Genomic DNA, 16,200 nt, shown 5'->3' on the forward strand with positions numbered 1-16,200 from the left:
AAAGGATATTATCTTTCAAAGTTGAGATTTCTGAGATCAGCTATCCCTGGGACTACCTTACTACTCTCCACGTTTCTCTGATGTACTGCCTACCCTCTCTTACACATCTTTTTGTAATCTGTACTTTTCTTCTGCCTCTAAGTATGCTTTAAAAAATAAGAGTTCAACAGAGGGGTGTTTTTTTTTCTGTCCACCTTTTATTTATGTATTGCACCTGAGAAGAAAAATGTCCACACACCATCATGGTAAGGCCAGAAGTCTGATATTGCAAATGCTTAAGCAAATAATGTCCTAAAATGGTTTCGACAACACATCATCAACTTCCCTTAAACACTCATCAACATTAAATACTTTTTTAAAAGGTTAAGAGTTTTACCCAAGGTCACACATGCTAGTAAGAAGCAAAAGTCTCAGTTTGAACCTATTTTAGGCATATTTGCTTCACAAATGTTTCTTGGGACAATTCACATCAGCTCTTCAGAGCATAAATGAAATTATGCCCTTAAAGTCTTCTGAATCAGTCAAATTCAAATATAAGAAAGGTATTAGTTTCCTTCATCTGTATTTAAGTAAATATCTAAAAATGATCACATAGAAACCCCTGAAATATCATACATATCTTATTCAATACATAAACATAAGTTTCCTTACAACTGTGTACACAAAACGATCTCTAGCAGAATCTTGAGCAGCAGAAAATCCCTAACGGCTGCACTTTACCAGCTCTCTTACCATAAAGCAAATAGGTCTTTGTTGCCTGTAATTGTGCTTCCCGGAAGGGGAGCAGTAGTTCCACCATAATATATGGTGAGGCTTCACTTAACCAATAATAGAAAATTCTATAAGAGAGTCGTTCTCTTAAATTTCAGTGTGCTTAAGAATCGTATAGAATGCTTGTTAAAATGCAGGGTTATAAAACCCAAACTTTGGGAACCACGCAGTAGATATGTATATAAGTCTTGGCATCTTTATTACTCACAAATCCCTTAAATTGGTGGGTCCATATCCCACTTTAAGAAAAGCTGCTCAAACACCAATCACAAAGGATATATGCACCCCTATGTTCATAGCAGCATAATTTACAATAGTTAAGATTTGGAAACAGCCTAAGTGCCGATCAGCAGATGAGTGGATTAGAAAACTGTGGTACATCTATACAATGGAATACTATTGCTGCTATGAAAAATAAGAAATTCTTACCATTTGCAACAGCATGGATAGAACTGGAAAGCATTATGCTAAGCGAAATAAGCCAGTCAGAGAAAATATCACATGGTCTCACTCATTGGTGAAATATAATGAACAACATAAACTGAACAAAAATAGAACCAGTCATAGAAGTATCGAACACATTGTCCAACCTATGAGAAAAGGGGTGGGGGGGGGGACTTATATGCATGCACATGAGCATAACCAATGGACACAGATGGGGGAGGGGGGGAGGGCATGTGCTGGGGGTTGGGGTGAGCCAGGGAGAGATCAATGGGGGAAAAAGGAGACTTATGTAATACTTTAAACAACAAAGAATTTAAAAATAAATAACAGATTTAGCATATATGTTAAATACTGGAAAATAAATAAATAAATAAAAAAGGAAAGCTGCTGTAAGCCATAGAGTCAGTGACCTCCAACATACAGGATGACACAGTTTTAGGGACAGAAAAGGTATGAATAGAGAAGAGAAGCAAAGACACTCCCCCCTGCCTGCCTTAGGCCACTTAATCATCTGAACCTTATTCTTTCAAATGCCAGAAACTCACAGCTCAATGCTGTATTTCCCCAGAATGTCCTTAAGAAGCTTCCCAGAGACAAGCCACCAATGGTCACCACACTACTCTTCTTTCCATAAGAAAAAAGTATCTCTTTCCTAAGGTATGGTGCAAGTTTAAGCTAACCATGAATGAAAATCTCCAGGAAGTTTATTTCATATAGACTTCAACTTGCCACTGGGATCTTCCTCTTTCTAATTTCTATCTTCCACAGAAACACCAAGAGCTGCCAGTTTTCTAAAAAGTCTGAATAAGCCAAGACAAAAGTTTACCCAATTTGAAAAAATAATCAGATAAAAAGAGTACTGCATTTTTAACACTGTGAGTTTTATAATAATGTAACTAGAGGCCCGGTGCACAAAAATTTGTGCACGGGGGGGGGGGGGGGTGTCCCCTCAGTCCAGCCTGTGTCCTCTCACAGTCTGGGACCCCTCGGGGGATGAACACCTGCTGGCTTAGGCCCGCTCCCCAGGGGATTGGGCCTAAGCTGGCAATCAGACATCCCTCTGGCAGCCCAGGAGTACTCGGGAGATGTCTACTTGCCAGTGGGGAGCAGGCCTAAGCTGTAGTAGGACGTCCTTAGTGCTGCTGAGGAGGCAGGAGAGGCTCCCACCACCACCGCTGTACTGGCAGCCATCAGCCTGGCTTGTGGCTGAGCAGAGCTCCCCCTGTGGGAGTGCACTGACCACCAGGGGGCAGCTCCTGCATTGAGCATCTGCCCCCTGGTGGTCAGTATGTCTCATAGTGACCAGTCATTCCCAGTTGTTCTGCTGATAGGGTCAGTTTACATATTACCCTTTTATTATATAGGACAGAGGCCTGGTGCATGGGTGGGGGCTGGCTGGTTTGCCCTGAAGGGTGTCCCGGATCAGGGTGGGGGTCCCGCTGAGGTGCCTGGCTGGCCTGGGTGAGGGACTGATGGGTGTTTGCAGGTTGGTCACACCCCCTTAAGGGTGGGGGTTCCCACTGGGGTGCCTGGCCAGCCTGGGTGAGGGGCTGATGGCTGTTTGCAGCTGGTCACAACCCCTTCAGGGTGGGGGTCCACACTGGGGTGCCTGGCCAGCCTGGGTTAGGGGCTGATGGCTGTTTGCAGGCTGATCACACCCCTTACAGGGTGGGAGTCCCCACTGGGGTGCCTGGCCAGCCTGGGTGAGGGGCTGATGGCTGTTTGCAGGCTGGTCAAGCCTCCCAAAGTGGGGACCCTCATCCCATGGAGGTTTGACCAGCCTGGGTGAGGGGCTGATGGCTGTTTTCAGGCTGGCCACACCCCCTTTAGGGACGGGGGGGGGGGGGGCCCCACTGGGGTGCCTAGCAAGTCTGGGTGAGGGGCTGAGGGCCGTTTTCAGGCTGGCCAAGCCCCCCCGGTGACAAAAGCTCCCAGCCTCTCCTTTTTTTTCTTTTTTTTCTTTTTATTCTGGGATTTATTTGCCTTCTATAATTGAAACTTTTTTGCCTTCAGTGGAGCTCAGAGCCGGCTGTGGCAGGCGGGAAGCTTGGCTTCCTCCATCACTGGAGCAACCAAGCCTCCTGGTCTCTCCAGCACCCTGGCTGCTGGCCTACATCTTGGTTGGGTTAATTTGCATAGAGACACTCTGATTGGTTGGTGGGCGTGGCTTAAGGCATAGCAAAGGTATGGTCAATTTGCATGTTTGTCTTTTATTAGATTAGATGGGGGGTGGGGCAGCCAGGGAGAGGTCAATGACGTAAAGAGGAGACTTCTGTAATACTTTAAACAATAAAGAATTTAAATTTTTTTAAAAAGGACTTTTGAGGAATTACTATGACTTAGCTATTGTTTCACTGACATTGTCATGTAAGATCAAGAGAAACACAGCATCAAAATTTGCAAAATGGTTGTGTGTAGACTGAAAGAAAATTTCCCCCAAAGAGTGAAGGACTCTTAAAAGAACAGATGTACCACCATTGCTCTCCACAGCATAGAGAGCCACACTGAGGGAATGCACAGGCATCAATAACGGAGTCAAGAATGATTCAAGACACTCTGAATCTGTGAAGAATATTTAGGAATACATTAACTAGTGTATTTGACATATATTTCATTTTATATATGCATAACAGTGTTGTATAATCTTATTAAAGTGTTTAAAATCATTTTAAAGTCTAAAAATTATTTTCAATAAATTTAAAATAGAAATTCAAGCTGAAACCGGTTTGCCTCAGTGGATAGAGCGTTGGCCTGCGGACAGAAAGGTCCCAGGTTCGATTCTGGTCAAGGGCATGTTCCTGGGTTGCGGGCACATCCCCAGTGGGAGATGTGCAGGAGGCAGCTGATCGATGTTTCTCTCTCATCGATGTTTCTAACTATCTCTCTCCCTTCCTCTCTGTAAAAAAATGAATAAAATATATTTTGGAGAAACTAAGATGGCGGCATAGATAAACACCGGGAAATTGCTGCCCCCCACAACAATAGAAAAATACAAAAACACAAAACGGACATCATCCAGAACTACAGGAAGGCTGGCTGAGTGGAAATTCTACAACTAGAAGGAAAGAAAAGCACACTGAGAGCCAGAGGAGCTGCGGAAGTAAAGTGCAGAGGTACGGGGGCTCGCGTGCGCGGAAAGGGGCTGGCACCTGAGGACTCAGCTGTCTTTTTGAATCCGGAGGGAGTCACAAGCTCCCGACAGCTCTGAACTCCGGTTCCGGGAAGTCTCTGGGGACCCAGGACTCATATGGGGAGAAACTGGACTGTCTGGCAGAGGGCGAACTTGAGGGCGGCTTCCCCTCAGAGGTGCTTGCAGCCGTTACCGGGACACTGAGACACGCGACTCCTTAGGGCAGGGCTAAGGATCCGCCATAGCTGCTTGCTCTGCCCTTTGATTCCTTGAGACCCCGACCCACTCAGGCTGCGGCAGTGGCTTTTGCATATGAATGCCCGGGCCCTTTGCAACCTGATAATTACCTAACTGCAGCCAGGCCAGACAGACCCAGAACTTCCAAGAGAAGGCCCAAGGCCCCACAGCGGCTTGCACTGCTTCACAGCTGAGCCTCATCAGGGGATCCCCAAACTCCAAAAAAGGAAGGGGAATTTGCAGTTCTCTTCGTAGCTCCTGCTGTGTAACCTCAGGCAGAGGCTAAATTAGCACCTCCTTAGATCCAAGAGCCACTGTACCCAGTGGACAGAGGGGGACCATCCAGATCACAACTCCTCAGATCCGTAAGGGACACACTCAGGGTGCAGTCTCAGTGAGCACCAAAGCCCCACTGAAGCAAGTCTTTCCCCAGAAGGGTGTCTCCAGCACAGAAGTTCTCCCACTGTAGACACAGCTGATTCTCACTGCCAATTGGCCTGGAGGTCAATTCCTCCCAGTGATCCTACAACAATCAAGGCATAACTAAAACAAGACTGTGCACAAAACCCCCAAGGGGGTGCACCAAGAGTGTCCACCTCAGGTAACTGGGGAGGCTGAGACACTGGGCCCTACAGGACACCTAGCACACAAAGCCACTCTATCAACACAGGGAAGCAGCCAAAATGCGGAGACAAAGAAACAGGTCACAAATGGCAGAAATGGAGGAAAGCAAACGACTGGATATAGAGTTCAAGGCCACGTTTATAAGGTTTTTCAAGAATTTTATGGAAACCGCCGATAAATTTAGTGAGTCCCTCAATAAGTATAGTGAGACCCTGGAGGACATGAAAAAGGACCAACTAGAAATTAAGCATACACTGACTGAAATAAAGAATAATTTACAGAGATCCAACAGCAGACAAGAGGATCCCAAGAATCAAGTCAAAGATTTGAAATACAAAGAAACAAAAAAATACCCAACCAAAAAAGAAAAAAGAATAAGAGATTCCAAAAATATGAAGATAGTGTAAGGAGCCTCTGGGACAACTTCAAGCATAACAACATCAGAATTATAGGGGTGCCAGAAGAGGAGAGAGGGCAAGATATTGAAAACCTATTTGAAGAAATAATGACAGAAAACTTCCCCTACCTGGTGAAAGAAATAGACTTACAAGTCCAGGAAGCGCAGAGAACCCCAAACAAAAGGAATCCAAAGAGGACCACACCAAGACACATCATAATTAAAATGCCAAGAGCAAAAGACAAAGAGAGAATCCTAAAAGCAGCAAGAGAAAGACAGTCAGTTACCTACAAGGGAGTACCCATACGACTGTCAGCTGATTTCTCAACAGAAACCATGCAGGCCAGAAGAGAGTGGCAAGAAATATTCAAAGTGATGAATAGCAAGAACCTGCAACCAAGATTACTTTATCCAGCAAAGCTATCATTCAGAATAGAAGGTCAGATAAAGAGCTTCACAGATAAGAAAAAGCTAAAGGAGTTCATCACCACCAAACCAGCATTATATGAAATGCTGAAAGGTATTCTTTAAGAAGAGGAAGAAGAAAAAGGAACTCTTACCATTTGCCACAGCATGGATGGAACTCGAGAGCGGATAAATACCACATGATCTCACTCATTTGTGGAATATAATGAACAACATAAACTGATGAACAAGGACTCATCCAGAGACGGAGAGGCATTTATTGGACTGTCGGGCCTTGGAGGGAAGGTAGGGGAGGGTGGGGGTAAGGGGGAAAGATCAACCAAAGGACTTACATGCAAGCATATAGGCCTAACCAATGGACACGGACAATGGGTGGGTGAGGGCATGAGCGGGGGGTGTGGGGGGGTAGAGGGTAACGTGGGGACAAGGACACATATGTAATATCTTAATCAATAAAAAATATATTTTAAAAAAATAAAATATATTTTTAAAAAAATATTTTAAAATAGAAATTCAAAAAAAAAAACAATACAAGGTAATCTTTTGGGCCCCTTGTTATATTTTAACATCATCAAGCCCCTTTGTAATCCCAATGAGATCCTCCAGAGACCAAAAACCAATGCTTTTTTAATTAGCGAAATTAAACCTACAGCTCTAAACTTCAATGCTTGTTTCATTATCCAGGAAAGGTACTCATTCCCATATCTGTTTCTCCAGTCTATAAAAATAACCATCCCTTTTTACTCAACCTAGAATCATTCTTAAGGTTCAGCTAAAACACTAGTTTCTATCATTATGCTAAGCAAAGTCAGTCAGTCAGTCAGAGAAAGATAAATATCACATGATCTCACTCATTTGTGGAATATAATGAACAACATAAACTGATGAACAAAAACAGATCCAGAGACAGACACGCATCGATCAGTCCATCAAAACCTCAGAGGGAAGGTAGGATAGGGTGGGGTAAGGGTGAGAGATCAACCAAAGGACTTGTATGCATGCATATAAGCATAACCAATGGACACAGACACCAGGGCGGTGAGGGCATTGGGGGGGAGGGGGGAGAGACAATGGGGGAGTAAGGACACATATATAATACCTTAATCCAGTGGTTCTCAACCTTCTGGCCCTTTAAATACAGTTCCTCATGTTGTGACCCAACCATAAAATTATTTTCATTGCACCCTAGCCAGTTTGGCTTAGTGGATAGAGCGTCGGCCTGCGAACTCAGGGGTCCCAAGTTCGATTCTGGTTAAGGACATGTATCTTGGTTGCGGGCACATACCCAGTGGGGAGTGTGCAGAAGGCAGCCGATCGATGTTTCTCTCTCATCGATGTTTCTGACTCTCTACCCCTCTCCCATCTTCTCTGTAAAAAAATCAATAAAAGATATATTTAAAAAAAATTATTTTCATTGCTACTTCATAACTGTAATGTTGCTACTGTTATGAATCGTAATGTAAATATCTGATATGCAGGATGGACCTAGGTGACCCCTGTGAAAAGGTCGTTCGACTGCCAAAGGGGTTGCGACCCACAGATTGAGAACCGCTGCCTTAATCAATAAAGAAAATTTAAAAAACAAACAAACACTAGTTTCTAAGATCAGCTCCTGGCATCCTCCCAACCCATTTATCCCATCCTATCCTACCCCTAAATCAATTGCATGACTGCCCTTTCCTGTTTATCTAACATTTAATCAATAAATTATTCTAACAATCGTAATAATTATCCCTGTTCCATGAAATTCTCTCTACTCCAGCCCTTAATGAATTGCTCCTTTCAAATGCAGTACTTACAGTCAAATGCACAAAAATAAGGATTTCCATTCAAATACTGAACACTTTTATACTAGCACTGTGATAACCCTAATGATAAAGATAACAGGCACAATTTTCTAAATGTAAAAAAAAGGACAAAATGAATAAAAGATGAACTCCATTTTAATGAACATAATGCTAAAGTCTTTACAGGTGAAAGGTACTAGTGCAACTTACTATGAAATGCATCCAAAAAATTTTTTTAAAAAACCACCTTATAAGACCAAACATGTCAAACTCGCGGCCCACAACGAATATTTTTGCAATCCAGCCAATATAACGGTATGTAAGAAACATTTTAATAAAAATTTTGTGACTCAATTTTTAAAATATCCTCTTATACATAATTATTAATAACGAACTATAACATTTGCTAATGACTGATTACTATAATCGGGTTGCATTCATTTCTCTTACACGCCTTAAGCGTCGGCACACCATTTCTCTCCACTAATACTAGCAGTGAATACTTTAGCAGCCGATTGCCACGTCATTAGTCTTGGACTAACTTGTTTGGTGTGCGTAACAGGAAATATTTCGCTTTTGGAGAACAAGAAAAATAGTCAAATGCATGAATAGTCAAAAGGTATGAATAGATAGAGAAGAGAAACAAACACTAGTTTATGTGCGCTACGCTTATTAATTTGTGCAGTTATTCAGTGTCTAGTAAGTTACTATTCAAGAAAAAATACTAATTTTTATTAAAATTTTCTATTATTTTATGTTATCGATTACTCATTTATATCAGCCCTTTGTATTCAGCATGTCTCTATCAAAATAAACCTACATTTATATGAAAACTGAAGCTTTTGTTTTTTTGTGGCCCACATAAATTTAAACCTTGTTTATTTGGCCCATGTTAGCCTTTGAGTTTGACATGCTTGTTATAGACAAGCAACAGTATGGTCATTACCAGAGGGAAATGTAGGTGTGGGGAGGCAGGAGAGGGTAATGGAGGGATAAATGGTGATAGAGACATGACTTGAAGTGGTAAACACACAATACAATACGCAGATGATATATTATAGAATTGCACACGTTAAACATATATAATTTTTTTTTGTTTTGTTTTGTTTGTTTTTTTATTATTATTAGTTAAGGTGTTACAAATGTGTCCTCACCCCCCCCATTAACCCCCAACCTCCCCCCCACACACACTCATGCTCCCATCCCCCCTGTTGTCCATGTCCATGTATACAAGTCCTTCGGTTGATCTCTTCCCCTTACCCCCGCCCTCCCCTACTTTCCTTCTGGGGATTGAAAAATATGGAACGCTTCACGAATTTGCGTGTCATCCTTGCGCAGGGGCCATGCTAATCTTCTCTGTATCGTTCCAATTTTAGTATATGTGCTGCCGAAGCGAGCACAACATATATAATTTTATTAACCAATGTAACACCAATAAATTCAATAAGCCCACTGGTGTAGCTAGGTGCTTGAACAATGACCAGGAGGTCACAGTTCAATTCTGGTCAGGGAACATGCCACAGCTGTGGGCTCGATCCCATCAGGGGGCAGGCAGCCAATCAATGATTCTCTCTCAGCATTAATGTTTCTATCCCCTCTCCCTTCCTCTCTGAAATCAATAAAAAAAATGGATGATTGATGGCTAGAAGATAATAATGGCTATATAAATGAATATATGACAAAGCAAATATAGCAAACTGTTAAAGGTTGAATCTAGGTGATGGGTATACAGGTGGTCACAGTACAATTATGTATACTGGAAATCTTTCTAATAAAGCGTTGAGGGAGGCCTGACTAGTGTGGTTCAGTTGGTTGAGCATCAACTCATACACCAAAAGGTCCCGGGTCAGAGCACATGGCCAGGTTGTGGGCTCAATCCCTGGTGGGGCATACAGAAGGCAGCCAATAACGTTTCTCTCTCTCCTTTTCTATCTCTCTAAAATCAATAAAAACATTTTTTAAATGTTAGGCCCTAGCTGGTTTGGCTCAGTGGTTGGAGCATCAGCCCATGGACTAAAGAGTGCTGGGTTCGATTCCAGTCAAGGGCACATACCTTGGTTGCAGGCTCGATCCCCAATCCCCCAGCCTAGGTCCGGGTTACATGCTGGAGGCAACCAGTGGATATGTCTCTCTCACATGTCTGTCTGTCTGTCTCTCTCTCTATCTCTCTCTCTCTTCCCTTCCCTTCCACTCTCTAAAAATCAATGGAAATATAACCTCGGTTAAGGATTAACAAGAGTAAAATAAAATAAAAATTTTTTAAAAATTTGGGAACAGAACAGAGAACCCAGAAATCGACCCAAGCCATTATGCTCAATTAATATTTGACAAAGGAGATAAGAGCGTACAATGAAGTCAAGACAGACTCTTCTATAAATGGTGATGGGAAAGCTGGACAGATTCATGAAAAAAATGAAACTAGACCACCAAATTATACCATACACAAAAATAAACTCAAAATGGATAAAAGACTTAAACGTAAGACAGGAAACCATAAAACTTAGAAGAATCCATAGGCAGCAAAATATCAAACATATCTCGTAGCAATCTGTTTACCAACATATCTCCTAGGACAATGGAAACTAAGGAGAAAATAAACAAATGGGACTACATCAAAATAGAAAGTTTCTGCACAGCAAAAGAAACCACCAACAAAATAACAAAGCCCACTGCATGGGAGAACATATTTGCCGATGTGACATCTGGTAAGGGTTTAATCTCCAAAAATTATAGGGAACTCATACAACTTAAGAAAAGGGAGATAATCCAATCAAAATGGGCAAAGATACTTCTCGAAAGTGGACATACAGAAGGCCAAGAGTCATATGAAAAAATGCGCAAAGTCACTAATCATCGGAGAGATGCAATTCAAAACAACAATGAGGTACCTTCTCACACCTGTCAGAATGGCGACCATCAACAAATCAATAAACAACAAATGCTGGCAAGGATGTGGAGAAAAAGGAACCTTCATGCACTGCTGGTGGGAATGCAGACTGCTGCAGACACTGTGGAAAACAGTATAGTTTCCTCAAAAAATTAAAAATGGAACTCCCATTTGACCCAGTAATCCCACTTCTTCAAATATATCCCAAGAAATCAGAAACACCAATCAGAAAGAATATATGTACCCCTATGTTCACAGTAACACAATTTACAATAGCTAAGAATTGGAAACAGCCTGTGCCCATCAGCACATGAGTGGCTTAAAAAGCTGTGGTACATCTACACAATGGAATACTATGCTGCTGTAAAAAAGACAGAACTCTTACCATTTGCAACAGCATAGATATAGATCAGTGATGGCGAACCTTTTGAGCTCGGCGTTTCAGCATTTTGAAAAACCCTAACTTAACTCTGGTGCCATGTCACATATAGAAATTTTTGGATATTTGCAACCATAGTATAAAAAAGATTTATATTTTTGATATTTATTTTATACTAGAGGCCTGTTGCACGAAGAGATTCATGCAATAGGCCTTCCCTTCTTCTGGCTGCGGGCACCGGTTTTCCTCTGGCACCCGGGACTCAGGCTTTCGCTCTGGCCGGAGCCGCCTTCGGTCTTCGCGGCCCCAGCCAGAGCCGCCTTCCGTCCTCCGTCTTCACGGCCCCAACCGGAGCCGCCTTCCATCTTCTGTCTTCGCTGCTCTGGCTCGCCTTCAGTCTTCGCTCCGCCACTTGGAGCCTAAGTATGCAAATTAACCGCCATCTTTGTTGGCGGTTCATTTTCATATCGCACTGAATTGCCAATGGGAGGTGTAGCGAAGGTATGGTCAATTACCGTTTGTCTATTATTAGATAGGTTATTTAAATGCCATTTAACAAAGAAAAGTCAACCAAAAAAATGAGTTCGCGTGTCACCTCTGACACGCATGTCATAGGTTCGCCATCACTGGAAAGCATTATGCTAAGTGAAATAAGCCAGTAGGTGAAAGGTAAATATCACATGATATCACTCATTTGTGGAATATAATGAACAACATAAACTGATGAACAAAAATATATCCAGAAACATAGAAGCACTGAACAGACCATCAAACCTCAGAGGGAAGGCAGGGGAGGTGGGAACGGGAGATGGGGTGGGGTAATACATTAACCAAAGGATTTGTATGCATGCATATAAGCATAGTCAGTGGACACAGACAGTAATGGGGTGAGAGCATGTGCTGGGGGCCAGGAGCAGCCAGGCAGAGGTCAATGGGGGAAAAAGGAGACATATGTAATACTTTCAACAATAAAGAATTTAAATTTAAAAAAAAATCAATGGAAAAATATTCTCAGGTGAGCATTAACAAATAATAAAATGTTAGAGGAAATGAATAAAAGAGTCATGCCCCCCCCCAAGTGAGCTTACAGTACAGTGAAGGTATCACACAAGCAATTATAATTATTATGAAAGTACACTGGCATAAATATGCATAGGATAGATACTCAGGGCACAGAAAATTGGCTCTTAACTGGGAAAGGGAAGTTCAGATATGGTTTCCAGGTGACCCCAATCTAAATGTGAAGGACATGAACAGTTATACTGGCAAGTGGGTACATGAGTGTTTTAGACATCAGAAAGAGCTCAAAGAAACAAAGTGGGCTTCAAATAGCGTGGTATCTATAATAATAAAAGTGTAATATGCTAATTAGCCAGACGTTTTTCTGGAAGAAGCCAGGGCTGAGAGGGAAGCCCGGGTCCTGGGTGCCTGCCGGCAGCTGGAGGGAAGCCAGTGCCGGCAGCTGGAGGGAAGCCAGTGCCGGCAGCTGGGGGAAGGAAGGCTCACTCTTGCACAAATTTCGTGCATCGGGCCTCTGGTATAACATAACCAAAAATAGTTTGATACTACTGCAATATATGAGGAAAGGGAGGGAGGTTGGTTGGTTTGGAATTCTCTGATAAACTTCTATTGAACCTCAATCACTACCTCCCCTCTGTAAGGAACACTCCCCTGAACTCCCCCAGATAATCACTACCTCTTTCTGTTACTATACACAAGCATCTATCACTACAATAATGATCCTTTATTTTAAGGTTTTTGTTTCCTTAGGTACCTTCTGTATTAAGACTAGACTTTTTTAGGATAAAAACTGCACTTTCATACAATGAAAAGACACCATTATAAAGTTTGTTCTTTTGACATAAAGTTTGTTCTTTTGACATAAAGTATGCCCTAAATCATATCCCCACAAACTTCCCACACAACAATGTCTAGGTATATTTCATGTAGAGAAATAATTATAACACCACATTTTCTTTAAGAACAAATATTAATGTCCAGCCCTAGCCGGTTTAGTTCAGTGGATAGAGCATCGGCCTGTGGACCAAAGTGTCCTGGGTTCGATTCCGGTCAAGAGCATGTACCTTGGTTGCAGGCTTCTCTCCTCGGCTGGGGCCCTGGTCAGGGCTTGTGCAGGAGACAACCAATCAATTTGTTCTCTCACATTGGTATTTCTCTCTGACTTTCCCTCTCTCTTCTACTCTCCCTAAAAATCAATGGAAAAGTATCCTCGGGTGAGGATTAACAACAAAAAAAAAATTTATATGTATGCCCAGAAAATTATGCATTTTAAAAAGCCATGGGGCCCAGCTGGATTGGCTCAGTTGGTTGAGCATCGTCCTGTGCACCGAAGGGTTGCTGGTTAGATCTCCAGTCAAGGCATATACCTGGGTTGAGGGCTCGATTCAGTTGGGGCACGTATGAAAGGCAACTGATCAATGTGTCTCTCTGTCTCTCTCTCTCTCTGTCCTTGGGTGAGGATTAAAAAATAAATTAATTTTTAAAAGGGCATGTGAATGAGTACATTCATAAATATAAAGTATATACTGCTAAAAATGTGCTGATGTTATAAAATGTAAGATAGTATATCAAGTGAAAAGAACAAGTTACAGATCAATAATATCAACTTGATGTAATTTGTTTATGCTTAGAAATTTTCCAGAAAGATAGAAAGAAGCAACCAGCAGTGGTTACCTCTGAAAACTGGGAGTAGAGGGATTGGAATTTTTCAGTTTACACCCCTTTTGTACTCAATTTTTACCATGGATAGGAATCATTATTTTTATACAAGTAATAATAGAGTCCTTCCTTCTTTTGAAGCAGCTTGCACCAAACATTTAAAAAAATCCTTTGAAGACATGAGTACCATGCTACAGAACCCCCTATATTTTACAGAAGCAGTAAAATATACAACCACCAAGAAGGCAAACATTCCTAAGAATGATAGTGCAGGGAACTCTCAATGGTTTCACTTGCAGACATACTCTCTGAAGATTAATTAAAAACAAATAAAATAGAAATTATATAGATGATATATAGATGATAGATGATAGATAGATAGATAGATAGATAGATAGATAGATAGACAGACAGACAGAAAGACAGATGAAAAAGAGGGGAGTTAGAGGAGAGGGGGGATGAGAGAGGAGAGACGGGAGAGAAAGAGGGAAAAGAGAAGAGAGAGGAGAGAGGGGAGAGGGAAGGGTGGGAGGGACTGAGGGAGGGAAGAATGGAGGGACAGGGAGAGAGAGGGAGAGAAAGAACGAGAATGAATGAACGGACGAATGAGAATAAACCAATTTACCAATGTACTTAATGAAACACAACTGCAAACAACTGAAAGAGCACTCCAGTGAGTTTTCAAACCACCTAAATCATCATACCATTTCTCCAGGTAAATTCTAACAAGCTTCTTTTAAAATCAGAATATAAATGAGAAATGCAAGAATCAATGGTGCACTGTAGTACTCACAGATGAATGGAAAAAGAGAAGGAATCAAACTAACACCTCAACCAGTCTTTTTTTATGGAAGCAATGAAACAGAAAAGAACACACACCATAAAATATATCAACCATAAAATATATGAAGTAATTTAGAAGGCAGAGAACAGTAAAGTATTTGCTTTGCTGATTGACAAGAAACAGAAAACAATGGGCACAGAAGATTACAATGGATAGCTTAAAGCATTCATTTTCAACCACTAATTACTAAAATTCTGTGGCACACCAAAAAATATTTTTTCCCAATCTGATCAAAAAATTGGTATACTTTTGATTCATTCACACCAGATGGCTACTGTTGTGTTGGCTGGTGTCATTTTTTTTATTTGACAATCTAAGGAAAAAGAGGTCAGTGCCCCTGACTAAATAGTCAAGTATTGCATGTATTAAAAATTCATACAGCACACCGGTTGAAAATCACTGGATTAACGTATGCTTCTTTCATTTTACCAAGAAATTGAAGATTCTCAAATAAATCCATTAAGGTACAAAAATCGTTATATAAGATATAGGTCTACTTACAGTGGCTATAATTTTCAAGAACAAGAAGAAAAGAATAACACTAAAATTCCATGATAAAATTCAATGGATTGAATGATCATGTGTGCTGAGAGTTTACAAAAAGAATCAAGTAAAAAGCCAGTAGTTGAGACTATTAAAATCCGCCCAAAGTTTAAGAAACAATATACTGAATCATCATCTAGGTCAAACCCTCTGAGCATTTTTAAAACAATGTTCTTCAGTACACACTACACAGGAAGCATATGACCTTGGTTCCCACCAAATTACATGCAAAATTGCCTCTAAAGAACTCAGAACTATCACATAGCATCTATTACCCTGATAAATCACTTATTTTCACTTTTCTCCCCAGGCTTTATCCATATGTGCATGCATAGATGCCTAGGTGTCAGTTTTTCAAAACTATAAACACAATGAATATTTATTGTGCACAATTTTAATCTCTATATGCATTTCTACCATTTTTATAATAGCCATAATAAACTAACAGGTTCATGAAATTCCACCAGAAATGCTGTATCATAACCTACTTACTTAAGATTGATCTCAATATTTGATATAACTAATACTGCTTCCTGTGTATAGATTTTATATGAAATTATTTCCTATTTTCTCATTATTAGGTTCAATTAGATCAACATTTATTTTAGGGCTCTTGATTACAGACCAGGTGCATGTCTACAATTTTTTGCAATTTGTAAAATGGGGAGATTTGCACCTAGTCTTTACAAGCTTACTGCCTAAGGATTTAAAATTACACTTAGTAAGACTCAATTAAGTGGTAGCAATAGTATTAAAAACTTCATGTCTACTAACACTTAAAATCAGAATAGTTGTTCACATCAATTTGTATAAATGCTGAGTAATATAAAACTTTGCTCATATTTACTACAAATGTGTCCCCAAATTTGTTTTAATCTTAGTTGTTCCTTTCTGTACCATAAAGACATGAGTTTTATCTCTGACACTTTGTAAAATAAACCTAACATTATTGAACACATTCCATGTTTCTCAAACTTAACATAATACACTACCTTTAATTATTTCCAGATGGTATACTGCCCATCTACAGATGAGAAAACAAAAGAAATTAA

At 40.9% G+C, this 16,200-nt stretch overlaps 1 protein-coding gene and 1 non-coding gene across 9 annotated transcripts in view; both read right to left on the reverse strand.

Annotated features, from left to right (window-relative positions):
* The window catches only part of STAG2 (stromal antigen 2), a 156,839-nt gene that overhangs the window by 108,662 nt on the left and 31,977 nt on the right, over positions 1 to 16,200 (reverse strand). The gene's annotated exons all lie outside the window — the stretch shown is intronic.
* On the reverse strand, positions 9,110 to 9,216 carry LOC118654780. The gene has a single exon (XR_004967048.1). It is a non-coding gene; the product is annotated as a U6 spliceosomal RNA (small nuclear RNA).

Source organism: Myotis myotis, unplaced genomic scaffold, assembly GCF_014108235.1.
Source record: "Myotis myotis isolate mMyoMyo1 unplaced genomic scaffold, mMyoMyo1.p scaffold_m19_p_4, whole genome shotgun sequence".
In the NCBI taxonomy this organism is placed as follows: domain Eukaryota; kingdom Metazoa; phylum Chordata; class Mammalia; order Chiroptera; family Vespertilionidae; genus Myotis; species Myotis myotis.